This window comes from Tiliqua scincoides, chromosome 7 (assembly GCF_035046505.1).
Source record: "Tiliqua scincoides isolate rTilSci1 chromosome 7, rTilSci1.hap2, whole genome shotgun sequence".
Lineage (NCBI taxonomy): Eukaryota > Metazoa > Chordata > Lepidosauria > Squamata > Scincidae > Tiliqua > Tiliqua scincoides.
This window is the reverse complement of record NC_089827.1, coordinates 38,325,720-38,345,271: the sequence shown is the minus strand read 5'-3', so window position 1 is coordinate 38,345,271 and position 19,552 is coordinate 38,325,720.

The window sequence follows — 19,552 nt, the reverse complement described above, 5'->3', positions numbered from 1 at the left end:
CCCATGGAGAGTGAGAAAGAAAAGAAAAGAATATGAAGAGCTAGCAGAATTTTTAAGAGGAAAGCAAATACCATATAGATGGCTTCTCCCGGAAGGTATGTTTTTTTCAATTCCAGTCACAGATATAATATAAATTCAACAATGAAAGCAGAAAATTTCTTGAGGACAGTGATGAAATGTGAGACGAAAAATGAAGAAAATGAGGAAAGTGTAGAAATGGAGCTGGAAGAAATCAGATGATTCAAAGACAACTAAGGAATCAGAGAAGGAAGGAACTAGAGGGGCAAGGAGGCATTCACCAATAGCAACAAGAAGAAGACAAAAAGAGAAGGTGACTAGTAAAAAAAAAACATGTTGGTTAAGGGAGGATGGAGTATTTACTCTGTCAACATAAATGGCTTAAATTCACCTCAAAAACAAAAGGAAGTCTTCCTTCAATTGCAAAAGTTAAATATGGATATAACTTGTAAGCAAGAAACGCACATCAAAAATATGAATAAAGCACTGCTTGTGAACAAAAAATTAGAAGTATTTATAGCCTCAGATTTTTTTAAAAAAAAGGGTGTGGCCACATATGTAAAAGAAAGACTGAAACCAAATCTAATACATGCATCACAAGATGGAAGAATATTGATGGTGGAAGTACAAAAAGAAAATGCAAGAGTCTTAATTGTGAATATTTATGCACCAAATGAAAATCAGCAAGAATTTTTTGTAAAGCTATACAAAGACACAAGAATTAGAGAATATGAACAGTGCTGTATTGTTGGAGACTTTAATTCAGTTTTTGATAGACAAATGGATTCTACATCGACACAAGTGAAAGAGAAGAAAAAAAGGAGACCACAAATTCCTAAAGCATTTTTACAATTAGTGGAAGAGATGTATCTGATAGATGTATGGAGAACAAGATATCCAGAAACTAAAGACTATACTTTTTATTCAAATAGACACCAGACATGGTCAAGGATTTATGCTCTTTGGATATCACGAGCATGGACTAAAAATCTGGTAGAAGTGGAAATATTACCAAAGATACTATCAGATCACAACCCAGTAATGAGCAAATTTGAAACTCTTCAAAAGCCATCTCAATGGAGATTGAATATTAATAGTTTAAAAAATGAAAAATTTAAAAACAGTTTGAAAGAAGAAATAGAACATTATTTAGAGCTAATATTACACCTGATATACCAATGATCACGGTCTGGGATGCTAGTAAAGCTAGTTTTAGAGGATTGGCAGTAAGAGAAGGTGCAAGAAAAAGAAAAGAAAGAGAGAAAAGATACATAGAATTAGAGAAAGAATTGCAACGACAAGAATTATTGGCAAAGCAAAACCCTACAGCACTGGAGATAAAACAGAGAATGAGAGACGTACAACATAAATTGAACATTTTATTGACAGAAGAACTAGCAAAGAAACTTACTTTTGCTAGACAAAACTTTTTTGAAAACGCAAATAGAACTGGAAAATGGTTGGTTTATAAATTAAAGAGAGAGAAAATGAAATCCTATATAGACACATTAAAGAACGAAGATGGAAAAAAGACTATGAATGTAAAAGATATGATTGATATTGCTAAAAAAATTTATGAAAAATTATATATGGAAGAAGGGATCTCAAGCATTATTCAAAGGAATTATTTACAAAAAAAAATAATGAATTAAAGATGTCGCAGCAGCAAAAAGAAAGTTTAAATCAACCGATATCAGTTAGTGAGATTTCAGAAGCAATCACTAAACAAAGAAATCAGAAATTGCTGGGTAGCGATGGATTACCAGCTGAATTTTATAAATGTTTTGAAGAAGAGTTAATGTTACCATTTAAAAAATTGATAGAAGAAATACAGCAAAAGGATAAAATTCCTGATACTTGGAAGGAAGCAATTATTACAGTTATACATAAAGAAGGACTTGACCAAGAAGAGATTCAAAATTATAGACCAATTTCACTACTTAATGTGAATTATAAAATTTTTGCAACAATATTAGCTTCAAGATTAAAAAGAGTTTTGATAAACATTATTCAAGACCAAGAAGGGTTCTTACCAAGAAGACAAATTAGAAATAATATGAAAGATATTGAACTTTTTAGAATATTATGAAATGCACCCTGATAAGCAAATGGCGATGTTTTTATAGATTTTCAAAAAGCATTTGATAATGTGAACTGGAATTTGATGTTTTTACAATTTGAAATGATGGATGCTGGAACTCCGTTTATTGCTATGATTAAAGCTATATATAAGAATCAAACTGATAGAATTAGAATAAATGGAGAGCTTTCAGAGGAGATAAAAATGGAAAAAGGAACGAGACAGGGATGTCCACTTTCTCCATTATTATTTATAGTGATTATGGAAATACTTTTGAATCAAAGTTTGGGATGAGCAGAAGGGCTTTGCAGTACTCTCTGCTGCCCTCACTTTGCAGTGGTGGCCCTGGTCACAGTGGGGGGCAGCTAACCCATGCTATCCAGGGTCTTGTACCAGCGGAGCCCAAGGTGGGTTTGCTCAGGTTGCACTGGTGGTGGCGGGTTCGGGTGTTCCCCCGCCTCTGGTTTGGGCACCTGGGGCGCCGGGCTTAGCTGCTCCCCCCCTCCAGGGCATTTGTTGCCCCCTCCAGGATGCAGTTGGGGGGCCGTGTGGATGAGGCAGGGTGCCCCCAGGTGTCTTATGGAGACATTGCGCTCCTTCTGGTCGGTCAATTTGGCTCTAGCAGTCAAGGGAAAGATCTGGAGAGGGGAATATGTTGACATGTTTCGCCTTCTGCAGATTGAGCCAGAACCTGTTCTGAAATTGGGGGAGCCGGTGTGGGTCTCTGGTGATGGTTCAGAAGTGGACAGTTGACAAGTTGACTATCCCTTTCCTGTCATCACTCTGACACTGCTGTAGAGTAACAGCAGGAAAGGGTGGGAGAAGAAGGGAAGGAATATTCTTTATTTGACCCCAATCAACACTGCAGACAGTCAGGTCCTGTTACTTCACTGTCTAAAAACTGAGTCAGGGTCTCAAGGAAAAACCCGCTTTACCAAAGGGACCCTCTGCTGCTACTGTCGCCACCACTAATAATGGAGGCTTGGCAGGAATGGAGGAGAGAATTTATCCAGGTTGTCCCAGACTGGTTCAGCTAATTGACTTCTTTCCAATTTGGGGAAGGAGTTCTTGTATTGCTTTCGAGGAGGTTTGGGATGAGCTCAAGCCAGGTCACCCAGCTCTAAACAGACTCAGCCCATCTGTTCTCATTCTGCACTTCAGAAGTTGGATATTTTCCTCCAACCTGTAATTATAAACCAAAAGTTGCTGAAATATTTTCTCTCTCTCTCTCTCTCTCTCTCTGACTTTAAACCCCTCTCCAGAGTTAATGTTTTCTTCCTTGGTGGGGAGCAGCATGTCTCCACATATCAACAGTGGTGGCATTTGCTCCTGGGAGTGCCAAAAGAAATAAGCCATGAAGTTCCCATCGCTCTGCAAAGCAGCAACATCTGTGAGAGACCCCCAGAGCTTTGCTGGCAGAGTTCAGCAGCATAAAAGCCTGCAGTCCGTCAGCTGTGCTCTCATTAAAGAATCAATGCGCTCTATTATCGGAGCTTTCCAGGGGACACACACAAACCATTCAGTTCTGCAAAGGGGAGGAAAAAAAACACGTAATCCATTTTAGCCTTAAAGACTTTCCCGATTGACATTCTATCACTGAGTGATGCAATGCGTCTGGGGAAACCATTTTTTATACTCCAGGGAAATGAAACCTTAGTGGTAAGAAATGAACACCAACACATAACCTGCATCCCCATTGCTGCTCATCACAGATTTGGGAGCAAAATTGTGTTGCTGGCCAAAATGCTGATGGGTTTGTTTAGGTTAGAAAGGTTAACTGAGAAAAAAAAAGTTTCAATTTATTTAGAGGAGTGCAGGGGGAAAAATAGTCAACTGGCAATTCTGAGATTGTTGACCAAGACCACTATCCTGCTTCCTCAAGCCCTCCAGCATTACTCAGATAAAAGAAGGTTGTGCTTGTAACACCCTGGTTATCATACCACAGGTCACTGCCTGCCCTCCCCTTTCTAACCATTTTGTTGGCATCCTTCAGTCTCGGAAGACTATGGTATCGCACTCTGAATAGTGTTCTGGAACAGAGTGTCCTCTCCAGTGCGCGAAGCCTGGATAAAGTAGATATGGAGGATAGACTGTTACCCATGCAGCAAATCCCCCCTCTCCACGTCGCTGAAATGGTCCAATGTAAAGGCAGAAGCCAATATGGTTGGTTCCAGCGGCGTCACAGGAGTTGCCAGAACGTGACTGTGTTCAGCCATGAACTGCCTCAGGGACTCCAGCTCCGGATTTTGCCTCGAGGTTGACTCCTGAAGCCTTTTCCATAACTGGATGTAGCCACAAGGCAGTGGAGGTTTGGGATCAGAGTTTTCCTTCTCTCAGATGAGCTGCCTTCCTAGGCTAACGAGTCCCATCTACCCGGTGGCTGTTCAGTCGCCTCTTAGGACAAGTTCAGCCAAACTGAGGGCCTATTCTTATAACCCAGCCCTCAGGGGAACTAACCATTAGGAACTACTGATTGTCTGACTGTAAGCTGTATTTGTTCACTCACTCTCCAAAAGCCCTGTTCTTCTTAGGTTGGAAAGCCAATAGGAGATCTGCTCTTTGGATTAAAGATATCTCTTCAAAATAGAACATAGAAATCCCCCAATGTTAACTGAAGAAGGCTGGAGAAAGATAATCTCTGAGTTCTTTCTTTCTTTCTTTCTTTCTTTCTTTCTTTCTTTCTTTCTTTCTTTCTTTCTTTCAGAGAACAGAAGGGAGCAGAAAGTACAGCTTTCAATATCCATGGTGCAGATTCAGCCCACTATCATCTCTGCTACAGGTTATAGAGGTTTTTACAGTGCTTCAAAAACCAGCACAATCTGGTTGAACAGAGATGATCGTGGGATAAAATAAATGGGAATGGACAATCCTGTTTCTAGCATGCCACCTTCAACTCTCCTAAAATGACAACCTGTCTTCAGTGTAATTGGTTACAGAGCCTTCTGCAAGAAAATGACTGCTCTTCCACTACCTTACTCCTCTCTGCTTTAACCCTTTCTGTTTTAACCCATTTCCTATTGTCGGTTGATTACATGCTTTCAAAATACACTATAATTTCAGAGATCTCAGGCTTAAAAAAAAACCTAGATCTTTGGGATTTGTCATGTGCCCCCACCCCTTCCTCACCCCACGCACAAGCAGGCACACCTTGGAGTATTGCCAACTCGGAGCTGTATGTTTACTCTTGGTTACTGCAGTGCACAAAGTTGCATTAATATTAATGAGAGTTACTTAGTGACTTAACATCCATGCATCAAACAGGGAATCGCTTTCTTAATGGCTTCTTCTCCGGGATATAATAACATGTTTCATTTCACAAGCAACAAAAGTTGGATTGTAAGCAGCGTTGTTGAACAAGATGCTAAAACCCTGGAGAAGCACATAACTTTGCAGCTGTACAGGCTTCCATGTTTTGAAACATCCTCAGTCTGAGACAAGGCTGACATACACTTAAGCCCACTGAAGTGAATGGGTGTAAATCCACATCAGTGTGTGTAGGATTCCAACTCCAAGGTAGCTAGGGAACTTTGTTTTTGAATTGTCTTACAGATATGCCTCCATCTCTGTTGCAATCCTTAATGTTTTGCTTTTAAAAACAATAAACACTGCATAATCTCTAGTTTAGCCTTTTCGACTGATGTGCCTTGGTACATTGGTGTACCATAAAAGATCTGCAGGTGTGTCACAGAACTTGGGAGCACAGCAGTTGAAAATTGTTGAAAAACTCTTCTGGGTTATCTTCCACCAGCTGCATGACTGGTCACTTGAAGTGCATCAGGCATGCACACTGGACAATTTTATAATACTTTTTCACTCCCTTTTGGCTTCAGCTCAGAGTGCGTCTTTTCAAATTTTGCAGGGATATCAGCAATGTCTTCTACTGGGCTTTGCTTCAGTGTGATGACCTGCCATGATGGTGATGATTGTATTGTATTGTACTGTATGTCAGCACCTTCGGGTTCTCCCACTTTCAGAACAGCCAGTATTCCAATTTTGGCCCTGTGGTCGTGCTTGAACTATGGCGAACTAGAGGTCAAAATTGACAAGTGCCACCTGTGACTCATCCCCAGTGCTATCCAAATTGTGTCCCCAGGAGCCTTTTAAGTCTCCTTCCAACTCTCCTGTAATTTAAGCACTTCACTGAGACCCCACTATTAGCATCTCTATCTTACCTCGATGGAGTTGAGTTTATTTAACACCTAATGTTGCATCTAACTCTGAGCCATTTTGACCTGCAGACAGAATATGAGTGGATGAAGCATAATTCTGGAGAAAATAGGAGCTCCCATCACAGACATCTGCAGGGTCAGTCTTCAGCCAAATGACATCCCAAGTGAGGAGTATCTTTGCTGCCTACCTTCCATTTGTTCAACTGGGAAGACCTTATTTGTTATTGCACTTGTGACCATTTTCATGACCCTGATGCCTAGTTTATCCCTGACATTTTAGACAGTACATTTGCATGCATAAATATGTAAATTTGTATTTATTCAGGCCACATAAAAGAAATAAAAACACATTTCTTTCCTCTGATCTTGGAGGAGCATTTCAATTTTAAGAATACTAAAATTCATGATCACAGTGCTTAAATTATGGTGGTTCTCAAGAAGGCCTGACCCCATTACTTTTTGTGCCAGCTCTCTTAGCTACTATATCTAGAAGGCTACTGGTGGTACAGTTTGGCTAAAGGGTGAGGTTTGAAGATTTCATTAAGGGCCCCCTGCCTTTGTTCCTATAGTTTGAGCATTCTCCAGTAGTTTCCTGGGTTGCCTGCACCTACAACTGACCCTGATAGTTTGTGCTAGAGAGTCTTGTCCTCCTTCCTCTAGGGAAGTTTTAAAAATGCAATAATATTACTTTAAAAAATGGAGGGGGTTACACATCAGTAGATTTAAGGAACATTTTTGAACTCTGGTTGCTAACTTCAATATTGGAGAAATATCACTGTGTTCTTAAGTTAACCCAACACTGGGTTGCCCAAGATAAGAGGTGAAAGTAGAAGTCATTAGCTTTAGCTATTGCCAACAAAAAGAAATGGGGTTTGCTCATAGCATCAAAGCTATGATAAGTACTATGTACAGTGTAACTGGAGGCACTGTATTAAATATTCCCTATAGCAGATGACTCAACTAGCATGAATAAGTTCATTCTTTGCCAGAAAATAGCACATGGCCATTTCCTGTTCCAAGCCCAAGGAAATATTGTGACATCTCAAATATCATGTAGCTGGTGGCTGTTGGCAAACTAGAGGAGGGTTTATTTTTACAAGCTCCCTCTTCACTGAAAACATACATGCCGCCTGATTTAATGACCAGTCCCAACTTATGCTTCCCAGGCAGTCCCAATGGTTTTTGTTAGCTCATCCAGTGAAATAATTGGCAGAGTCATGAACAATTTCCATCTGGAAGGTTTGGTTCTGGAGAATAGGCTATATAAGTCACAGCTACATCTATTGGTTGTTCTATAGATAAACGTTGATCTGTATTGATGTACCTTCAAGGAGGATGTGCTTGACACTGGTTTACGTCTATAGATTCTGCCACTGCAGGATTTTGTAGGCTTGAGTGGGAGCCTTTCTGCTTGCACCACCTAGGTTCCATCTCTGCCTGATGCCACCTTGGGTCCACCACCTCTGTACTACAAAAATAAAATAAAATAAAAAAACCTCCAAAGCCCTTACAGTACTCGTGTGCTGTCATCAAACCCAGAATTGCAAGACTTCCATTTTTTATTTACAGGGTCAGTGTGAACAAAGGAGCTCCTTTGTTTGCACTGTCCCTATAAATGAAACTGGAAGACCCCACATGAGGAGTATGGCACGGAGGGGAAAGAGCTGCTTCTCACTTGAGCGAGCAGGAAGCAGATAATTGTGACTTGAATCAGTAATGGGTCAGAGGGAGGCAGCAGCAGCAGTCTTGGGGTGATAAGCCCTTTAAAACCACCATCCCCTTGCAAATTGCTGCTGATGCAACATGCATCAGCTGGCCTCATAGATGGACCAGCCCTGACCTCCAGGAGCATATCCACTACATGTCTTGCAGGCTGAACTGTGTTTCTCAAGGGCATCATCTTGCAGCTATCCCAGCCTTCCCCAGTAACTTAGCATTCTGTCAGCTAAGGATCATTCCAGCTCTACCAAGTCTGATAAGATTCCGGTTACTCTTCAATTTGACCAACTCATCTCATCAGAGCGGATTCTGTCCAGCTTCTACCATATTGGTGCCTTTAGAACTTGACTTGCATTGGATTATGTGACCTGCTTCTGGTCCATTTGTTCTTAAATTTCTTCTTTCAGAATATTGCAACTGTGTTACCCAGACTACATTAGCAGATTCTGGACTGATTGCTTGAACACACAAATCCACCCTAGAGCAAAACCCTCATTGCTTGAGGTTCTGGGGTAGCATCACAGGGGCCAGGGCCCGCTTGGCCAAATACCTTGGCAACACCCCCTGAAGGAATCCACAACTGTGCCCAGCCATGCCCCACCTGTCCATGGTGATAGGCTCACTGTGCAACTGTTCCCCATCTCCATCACTTCCTGGAGACTGGGGCATGAGATAATTTTAATATGGTGTCCAGGAAGGAGGAGGATGAACCACAGAGGCAGCTGCTAACCACCCATTTCCCCATGGTTTACTAGGTAATGGGAGAGGAAGTAGCTATTACAGTAGATGGAGTTATTTATCTTTTGTCTTGAAAGTGGGCAGGATATGAAGGAGAGTTCTCCTTTATGTCACCACTGTTGCAGCATTTAAAGGGGTGGGTACACAGGGCTTGTGCCCAAGGGCCTCTTCAAAGGAAATGCCAACCCTGGTTCTAATGTTTAATTCAAATCTACCACTTGGTCTTTTAAGAACTCTCTCTTCTGACCAATTTGCACCAGGCAGAAATGTATCCTGTGTCATACAACAGTTAAATAGAAGAAGTGGCAGCACTATTTGCAGGTTAAGAGCCCTGGAAGTTTAATGGGCCCATCAAAAGAACAACAAGTGATTTGCTAAATAGAAACACTTCTGAAATTTGGATCTCAGCCAAGAAGGCTGAGGTGAGAGTTGCCTAGTCCCATGCAGAAGGCAGAAGAGCTATGCCCAGATGGTTGTAGTGGCTCATGGGCTTACCCACAGCTTCTGTAGAGGTGCTTCTGTGCATCACTGCCATGTGCCTCTGTGGCACAGCTGATGGGCAGTGAACTGGCTACTCATCAGCCCAAAGCAGTAACAGCTGAGAGCTGGCATCCAGGGCCTCTGAGAGGGGGTGCAGTGGGTGCATTGTACCTGGGCCCAGGGTCAAAAAGAGGGCCTGGGTGCCAAAGGAGGGGTCCCAGAAATTTCCTGGGATCTCAGCTGGCCTTGTGGAGAGTGAAAGATGGCACCTGAGCCAACTGGGAGGCCAGGTCTATCCAGCAGGTAGACCTGAGCTCTGCTTTGGAAAACCTGGTAGACCTTGCCTGACTCTCACCACCAGAATCTTTTCTCTCACCACCCTCCCCCACCCTATTTTTCCTACTCACTGACGCTGTTCTATCTACTCTGTCACCACCCTCTCTTCATCCTGTTTTGCCCCTTCCCTCCTCCTTGGGAAGGAGGGCCTCCTTAGGGGCCAAAGGAAACTTGGTACCCCCTGATAAAATCAGAGGCCCTACTGGCACCAGCTCATAAAAAGGGCTGCCAAGCAGGGGGCAGGAAGGATGCAAGCAGAGGAGAAATTAGAGATGGAGGGAGACAGCGGGGATAACAAGCTGAGAAGGGGAAAAGGAGAGAACATGAGGGTGGGTGACAGGGAGAGAGGTTGGAAAGACGTAAGGGGAGAAGGAGGCCAACCGGGAAGGGGGGGAGAGAGAACGAGAGAGTCTAGGTCCCAAAATAAAGGGAATCCCTGAAAGGATCACCAAGGCCCCCCTTTCAAGTAAAATATTTGAATCACTTGCACACTGCTTGTGCAACACGAGTTTGGAGCCCTGTCCGATTGAAATGAGTTTGACTTACTTCTGAATAAACATGGCTGGGCTGAAAGCGGTGAACACTACACCAGTGCACAGCGCCTGTCATCTCAGGACTACAGCAAGACCTAACTGTAATATAGTTCTACTATATTCAGTGCTGTATAGATTTTCTAATGTTGTGTATTAAGATTTATTTTCCTACTTTCCACTGAAGTTCTGGTTCTCTATCATTTATATGGAAAACGGTAGTGTTGGTTGTTGTTTTGCCAATTTCAGGAAAACTCATTAAGACGGTAATTTTGCCTTATAGACAGATGGTTTTCCTTCCATTAAATGCAAGTGAAAAATGAGAGTGAGTGTGTGTGTGTGTGTGTTGTTTTTAAAAAAAAACTCCACACCTCCTTCAAAGGCATAGACTAATATTTACCATGATAAAGCTGACAAATAGCTTAGGGAAATCCTTCATGGCTTGAGAGTTTTTCATGTGATTTGTTTGAGATGGATTGCAGTAAAGAAAGTTGTCTCTCCTGTCTCATCAACAGGTAATAGGTCTGTTGGTGCAACAGAAGAAGGAAAGCAGTCCCACGCACTTATTCCCTTATCCCATTCAAGTGTCCACTCACCTAGCCACCACGATGCATGTGCTCAGCAGCAGGGGCTTAGCTAGAGGGGTGCAAAGCACTATGTCTGGCAAGGGGACCCTCCTTTGGAGCCATTCTAGGTGGTGGGAGCAAAATGAAGGCGTTTGCCTCTGTTTTACTCCCACCGCTTGGAATGGCTTCAAAGGAGAGAAGGAAGGGCCGCTTGCACGTTGCGGTGAGGCTCCCTGTAAAACTAAGGGCACAAGCCTAACCAGATCTACTCAGAAGTAAGTTCCATTTTGTTCAATGGGGCTTACTCTCAGGAAAGCGTGGTTAGGATTGCAGCCTTAGTGCTTTGCACCCCTTCTAGCTATGCCACTGCATAGGGCATTGTGAAAGGGCATTTGCAAGACTCATGATGGACCATTACTTGGAGGGGATTCTGGGTAAAAGAAAAGTAGCTGCCGTGTGTAAACACTATTGTTTCTGCTGCCACAACTGTGAAAATGGTGGGAGCAAAAGGAACAAAGAGGTAAATCTCTCCTCCCCCCCCCCCATTTTTCTTTCCCAGAACCTGAAGTTCATGCTGAATTGTATGATATAAGCCATTCCAACTCACACTAGAAAATTGTCAGGAACCTGTCCAATTCTTGAGGTAGCCACCTGAGGTCTTTTTCACCATCAGAGATTATGTGTGTGATTACTGGTCTTTTCATCTGAGATACCCTCTGGGAGGCTTACACTAGTATGACATATATTGACCTTTTAGGTACTGGCTAACACACTTTTTATTTACCAAAGTTTTCTTTTTTTAACTAATAGCCCAATCCTATGGGCTACTTCCACAGACAGATTGAGAGTTCTGTCAGCAGAAGGCCCACTCCACCAGCACTGCAGCTATAGTGACAACGTGTGCAACAGGGCTGCAGGGCTGCCAGCAAAGAAGGTTGGTGACTGTGTACATCATTAGAGCACCCAGTCACCACCAGAGGAGATGAATAGGCACAGGGCATGGGCTGTGGGCAGGGAGGGATCCTCAGACTTGTGCTAGCCAAAGAGCTGGTGCAGAACTTAGTAGACTCAAAGCCCAAACCTAGCCAATTTTCCAGTTCCAGTACAGCCGTGCCAATGGAGTGTGGACTGCATCCTATGTGGAGAGGCAGTCTCAGAGGCCTCCTCAATGTATGGGAACATTTGTTCCCTTACCTCAGGGCAGTATTGTGGCTGCACCGGTGCTGGAAAGTTGGATAGGATTGGGCCCTTATTGAGGAAGTGCAGTCAAGTAGGTAAGTAAGAATTTTGTTTACTTACCTCTCCTTCCAGGGCCAGCCTTAGGGCAGTTTGACCAATTGGCCAATTTGGATGAACGGGCCCCACACTGCGGCCACAAGCAGTGCACCCACAGCCGCAGCTGGAACCTCAGTCTGTAGCTGATGCTACATGGCATGGAATCTTCCATGCAGATGTGTCACAAGGAGAATGTGGCGAAGAAAATGTGGTGAAAACATGGGATCCCGACCCCTGTCAATGCTGATCTCATTGAGCTGTGTCAGTTCATCATGAGGACAATTACAGTTGCATAGAACAGTTTTTCTCTCATCGGCAAAATAAGCCCACATGCCTTTTCTCCACTATCCCTCAGCACAGTGTAAGTGAGCTGACTTGTGAAAGCTGTTAGCATCCGCTCCTGACTCAGCTCTGGAATAGCTGGTGAAAAACAAAGGGATGAGTGACCATCAATATCTCCAAAGGTCATCCAGGTGGCTTTTTAGTGCATTAAACTGCTGGCTGGTTTCCCCACATTGTGCATCAACCACATTTGTTTCGAGCTTGCTCGGAGCCCCCAGAGACCTTTCCATAAACAGAGTCATGCAGGAATGAAATAGGATGCAAATGAGCCATTGTTGCAAGCCTGGAGTGCAACGGAGGAACTGAATGCAACCAAATGGAAAGCAAAATCCCCTAGACGCAGAGATGCAAAGGGGACACTTCATTTGAGCAAGTCAGTCCATACTTCCAGTTACATCATATGCCATTCAGCCCCATGAGACCTCCGTGAGGCACTGCCTCGTCCTGAGAACAAAGACAGCATTTCTAAGCATAATGCACTCCATAAGGTTGCACTGTCAGAAAAAAAAAATCCAGTCTCCTGCCTCATCTCTCCATGGTGTGCTTGGAAAGGATGAGGAGTTCATTCCTCAGAGAAGCTGCTTAAACATCTGCTATGACATAATTTTCTGCTTAAAAGCCAACGCATTGTTGAAGCAGACATCCCAGGCCAACCCACCCATGACACAAACTGAAAGTCATGTTGTTGGGAGGGATGGTGGACAAAGGGTGCCCTGAACCCAGTGCCCGTCCTCTGCCCCCTTCAACAGTGGAGCCACTCAAGTCAGTGACCTGAGTCTCCTCCCACTTACTCCGAGTAAGCGGGAAGCAACCTGGGGCCACAGCAGCACTGCTGGAGGAAGAAGAGGAGGGAACTGCTCAGGCAGTCTCTTTCTTCTCCCTGCCCAGTGAACTGCTGAAGGAAGCAGCCAAGTGGGCCAGGAGATGGAGAAGGAGCCTCCTTCTCTCACTCTCTTCCCTTCCTTTTGTCTGTACCAGTCCAGTTTCAATTGGACAGGACGCTATAGTGTAGCTGGGGGGCAAAACAATAAGTTCTGCAGACACTGCAACTCACCGCGTAAGCGGCCCATCCCACTTACCATCAGTGCCATTCTGGGGAAAAACAGCAATGCACAGGAGATGCCATCTGCTTCAGCAAGCTCCTGCATGTTGCCATTGCTGCCTTGATTTGTTCCAACAGCAAGTGGGAGGGGCCGCTGACACAGCGCATTGTGGCACCTGCAGTACTTACCGTTTTGTCCGCCCCCAGCTATGCTACTGACATGAAGAATGGAGCATGCTGGATGTCCCCAGTGCTCTACTCTTCCTGTTAGTTTGAGACTGAACTGCCACAGAAGAAGGAGACTAGTAATGAGCATTACTCTCAGTACCTCATTTCTGATTCTTGAGCTCTCTCAGTTTCAGTAACAAGCAATAGCAATCCTTCTCAATATGGCCAATTCAAAACATTCGTATCCAGTGAATACATCAGTCCATGGACAATTCAGCATGTCGGTAATTAACACTGGCCAATCATATTCAGGCCTGCTGCCAGTGGAATGCTCGTTCCGCTGGTGGTTACTTCCTTATGGCAGTCATAAAATGTATTCCAGCAGCACCCAACCTCACGCTCTGCTGGAGCACCTGCAGGAAGCCCAGAGCCTTCTCCTGTGCACCAGAGGATCACTGGCCACCTGCTAAGGCAGGTAAAACAGCAGCGGAGGTGGGATGGGGTGGGGGGAGTGTGGAATGGGGAAGACAGAACAGGGCAGTGACAGGGATGGGGAAGAGTGGTTTGGTTCCAGGAAGGAGGTGGGTTTGGCAGGAGCAGCAATCATCAAATCCTAGCCCCCTCCCTGGACGTAATCCCATGGCATGGGTCCATGCAAATCCACACCAGTAAATGTGCTAGTGCAGGTCTGAGTAGAATTGTTTTAAAATGAAAAGTAAATAAGAGGAAGACCAGGTTGCTCACCTGTAATTGCACTTCTTTGAGTGATCATCTGTAGACGTATGCAGACATATAACCCACCTGAGGGTCCCTTCTCTTTTTCAAATGCTACAATTTAAGCAAGAAGTAATCCTCAAAAGAACTGAGGGATCGGGCAATCTTCCTGCTCTTGAGGAATACAGTGCTCAGAGGGTTTCCCCCACTCGAGGACAGGGACAGGCAACGCAACAAAGTTTTGGAAACTTCTTAGGTCAGGTTTGTGCATGGACATGACCTCCACTACGTATATTTGCGCAGGTGAACATTTGAAGAATTATAATTACAGGTAAGTAACCAGCCTTTATGTCCACTTTAAACAACCGTTCTAAAGCAGCATTTCTTCTTGAAAGTTTGTTGTAAAAAAGAATAAGCAGAACTGCAGAACTGTTGTTTCTGTGAAATCAGTTATTATATCTGCGATAAGGCCTGTCACTCTTGTCTTGTTTGCAACATGGTCAAGGGAAGCTACAATTCTGTAATGGAGTTGTTCATGTCATTCCCCCACTAACGCATTTGGAACTGCTTGGACTCCTGCAGCTCTGCTTCATTAAATGACAAAAGAACTGAGTGGTGTCACATTGTGGTAAAGCAATCCAAATCACAGATGGAACATGGCAGAACTATAAATTGAAAGGCTGAAGACGAAGACTGATAAAATTACACATTATCACAGTGTAAATCAAATCTGCAGTTTCAAAAAAAAAAAAATACATGCTTTTGTTCTAACCCAATTGTATTTTTCCAAAGCTATTAATTCTATCTTGGTGGTAAGAGAAATGGAATCCATGTTAACCGCACCCCCCACACACAGACACACAAATTATACTAGATAAAACAAAATTGGCCTGACAGAGGACTTGTCATTTTCTGGTGCAATGTAAACTAAGACTGCCCAACCTCCATCATGTAGAGATATGCTTATAACACCTCTATTCTTTTACCAGGGATAACTTCATCAGCCCCCTCTGGTGTCGCCACAGATATACACTATTGAACAGCAGTACACTTCACTGCCTGCTGGACCAATGTAGTTGACAAGGTATTTATACATGTTAATTTATATACTGCTTTTAAACAAAGAGTTCTCAAAGCAGTATACAAAACAAAGGAATGAGACAAGTCCCTGCCCCAAAGGGCTCACAATCTAGGAGACACAAGGAACCAACAGAGGAAAGAGCAGGAAATGGAAACAAGGATACAGGGCAAAGAATATATACTATTGGTAATTATATGAGGTCCAGGTGAGTGTAGTGCCAAGGCTGTGAGTCTAGGCCTTCTCTAGAGATAGTCTTTGGAAAGGACATGTAGTTCAATGGTAGAGCACATTCTTTCCATGCACAAGGCTCAACCTGTAGTTATTGGATCCCACGTACTTAGGATTTAGAAAGGCCCTTTCATGAGACCCTGAAGGACAGTTGTCAGAATAGATGTACCAGATGGCCAATGGTCCAGTAGTAATAAGGTAGCTTATTATCTTCCTATGGTTTTAGCCATTCAGTGGGAAGGACAGAGAGTAACATGTTATCAGTTGCACCCAGAAGGGAGATAGGATATTGCAGGCACCCTCCCCAGCCGCTCCCAATCTGGGCCTGTTGGCCCATTACCCCATTTATCCCCATCCCCATTCTGCCCTCCCCATCCCTCCTACCTCCCCCACTGTCTTACCTGAGTGGTGGAGGAAGAACTGATGAAGGCAGGGCCTTCCCAGCAGCACGCCAGGTGGCATGCTGTAGGAGCACATTTTATGACTGCTGTATGGCAGTCAGCACCAGTGCAGGAGGCACACTGCCAATGGGTGGGACATACAAGATTGGGCCATTAGTGGATTTTCTGCATTAATGGACACCTCCTCCCCACATTGATCCATGAAATTGAGAGTCTACACCATAACTGCAAAAGAACCAAGACTAAATCATATGAAACTGCATAGACCTTTCTTCAACATGCCTTGCAGGAAGAGCTAGTTCATAACATTCACTTTCTAGGCAATAAGACAGACATGCTAAAATCCTGAAGTGTCAGTTTTGTGCTGCATTTTCATATCTATTCACTGCACACAAGCATCAAGCAGAGCCCAAATGGGAAGGGTTCAAAGTCTCCTCTTTTCCTCTATCCTTTCCCACAGGCAAAATAACTACAACAGAGCTGGTCTTTTCTGATGTCATCCTTGCCTGCTGCTCCTCTTTCCCATCAAACTACAGAGTCTCCTCTGGCTCCCGACCTGCTCAAATAGAGATAGAAAAGATACTTGGAGAAAGAAAACAGATAGGGCTGATTTGAAAGAGTGCCTGTACTCTTTCGAAGCTGAATAGGAGCAATTTGAATTACTTTGGGCCCAATCCTATCAGCAAGATATGTTAGCGGACCACTAGATCTGCTACTGCATCTTGTGGGCTGATGGTGTGGGCCAGCAATGGTGGGCTGCAGACCAACCATGAAACAAGCAGGTACAGTGGCAGCAGAAGACATGTGTCTAATATATCCCTTTGGCCTAACATATTTACACCAGCAAAATAGCTGGCATAGATCTGAATAGGCCCATTGGTCACTAGGGAGAGAAGGAGGAAGTTTATAAAAAAAAATGCCTTTTATCTACCTCTCCCCGCCAGCCTGGGATGCAGCCCATGGGGTGTCATGGAAGCTGCACAGCATCCCTGCATCACTTAATCTAACCAAGGATAGAATTGGGCCCTTTGTTGTTGGTGGTTAACAACTGCAAGAGGACTAATTTGACAGCCATGGCAAATTTCTGCAATATTGTATTGGTGGAAGTTCCAGGAATTCCACTGAAGTCATTAACATTCATGGTCCTGCTTATTGTAAATGGAGCAGATTTGTTTCAAGGTAGTTAGAGCAAGTGTAAGCACCTATACACCATCTCTCAGAAGCACACTATGTGAATATGTGCATACAGATGGAGATAGACTTTGAAATAACACACTTTTTTAACCCACCAGTCTGCAACACTGGCATGCATTTCCTTGCACCTAGATCTGAAAGAGCCTAAGCAACACATGCTTGATGATGTCTTTGAGACATGCACACATACATGTGTGAGCTACGACAACCCTACATTTCTTGATCACTCAGAACTACAAATCCTTTGAGTCAGTGGGCCTCCACAATCAGTTTCCTATCCACACTTACCTGGGAGTAAGCCTCACTGACTATAATGGGACTTAGTAGACATGCATGGGATTGAGCTCTATGTGTCCACCTGAGTCTGACTTGCTCTTCTGAAGTCTGGAAAAAAGCTGCAGTGTGGAGATGGGACAACCTCAGAATGGATTTCTCAAGGACATTTCACAGCTGCACTATTTTAACAAAAATATTTTCTTTTTTTTGTCTTACTCCTCCATAAGCAGTCTCCATGGTTTCTGTACATGCCGGCTGTCAAATGGATGACTAGAACAAAATTGACACATATATGCTCAAACGCACCCACATGCACAAAGGGCAAAACATTTGTGTCGATATCAACATGAGTTTCCAAGCTTCACAATGCCCATTTCCCTGTTATTGTCATTTTTCAGATTGTCACAAGATGTCACACCATCCTCCCCCCCCCCCCCAGTGACTCTGCTGGGATCGTAGGAAGAGAATTTCACGGAAAATTGCTCACAAGAAGTTGCAGCCATGGTAACCTGAGCTAACCTCCCATTATGTCCATCTAAACTAACCCGCCTCTTACTGAGCAACTGAAAGGGGGGTTGTAGAGAAATCAGAGTTGTTCAGAGCAAAAGACTTCTTTCCTTTTCAAGTGTAGTTCTCGAAGTAGCATTCCTTTCCAACCTCCTTCATGTCATGTATTCCAGGGTCTCTGCTGCAGACTCTTGAAAGTGGAGCTATTGTGAGGTTTTTTTAAAAAAAAAAAATGGATGCTTTTCATACTGGGGGAAAAAGATTGAGCTGCCAGAAACACACCTCTTGAAAGTAGGGATTTAGACGATTGTTTAGGCTCCCTGACTTGAAGAGGCTTCTGCAGAGAAGACCAGCAAGGAGTCCACCAAGGCCACGTTCCATTACTGCAGAACAAAATTATTGTGCATCACTTGAAACAGACCACACAGCAGCCAAGACAGTACTTGGAATATGAGGAAGCCAGAGATGGTCTGTCCAACTCTAGTGGGCATGGCTGTTCACATCAACAGCTCTGAAGTATGACGTTTATGGCACCACTGTCCACAACAGGAGCATGATTATGGCACCACTGTGGCACTTACAGTAGCACATCGCAAGATCCACCATCATAAATGCCCAATACAGTGATTTTCAACCCTTTCCATCTCCCCTTGCACTGGCAAGGTGCTAAAATTGTCAAGGCATGCCATCAGTTGTTTGACAATTGACAAGGCACACCACACTGCCAGCCAGGGGCTCACATCCCCTAACGGCCCTACCAATAAATGACTGTCTCCCAAACTCCGTGGCATACCTGCAGACCTTTTGTGACACACCAATGTGCTGCAGCACAGTACAAGTTGAGCCTTATTATTCACATGGGACCCAGGAAACTATAGGCCGGTGTTCTGCCAGATTCCCAGTCCAAGCTCCACCTGGAGAACTATGTCCACTTAGCTAATTAGCTCCCCTCCTTTCCTCAAAAATGACCCTGGTTCTGCCCTGCAGTACTGTTGGACCCCACCACCAGGGTAGCTCACCTGTTTAACCTTCAGAGGTCCTCCTTCCTGCCAGCAGCCTCCCGCCACTATAGCAGCCCCTTGGTCCTCAGCAGATCTTGGGCACAGCAGCCAAACACCAGTCTTAGTGTCTCCAGTAGTTTCTGCTCCAGCAGCTTCCAAAGTCCATTCACACATCAATCAGCAGTCTATTAGCCATCAATTCCTCAGTCCATTTTTCCAGCCTGTCCTTCCTCAAGCTTTCCTCTTTCTGCTACCCACCCCAAACTCTCCCTTCATCAGGTGCTTTTATGCCTGATGGACCTATTGCCTTCAAGTGGCTGCAGCTGTGCAGTACACTCTCTGCTGAATGCCCAGGCCTTACCCTTAAAGGGGCCACTGTTGACACCACATTCTACCTCCTCCCCAGATCTTCAGTGATTCCAATACAACTGGTCAGTCTAACATTTATACCTGGTAAGATGGTGAAATGCCTCATCCACCATAGAATCTTAAAACACATAGACTAACAGGCCTTGCTGAGGGAGAATCAGCATGGCTTCTGTAAGTCTTGCCTCATGAACCTTTTAGAATTCTTTGAAAAGGTCAACAGGCATGTGGATGTGGGAGAAGCTGTGGACATTATACGACTTTCAGAAGGCATTCAACACGGTCCCTCACCAAAGGCTACAGAAAAAACTCCACAATCAG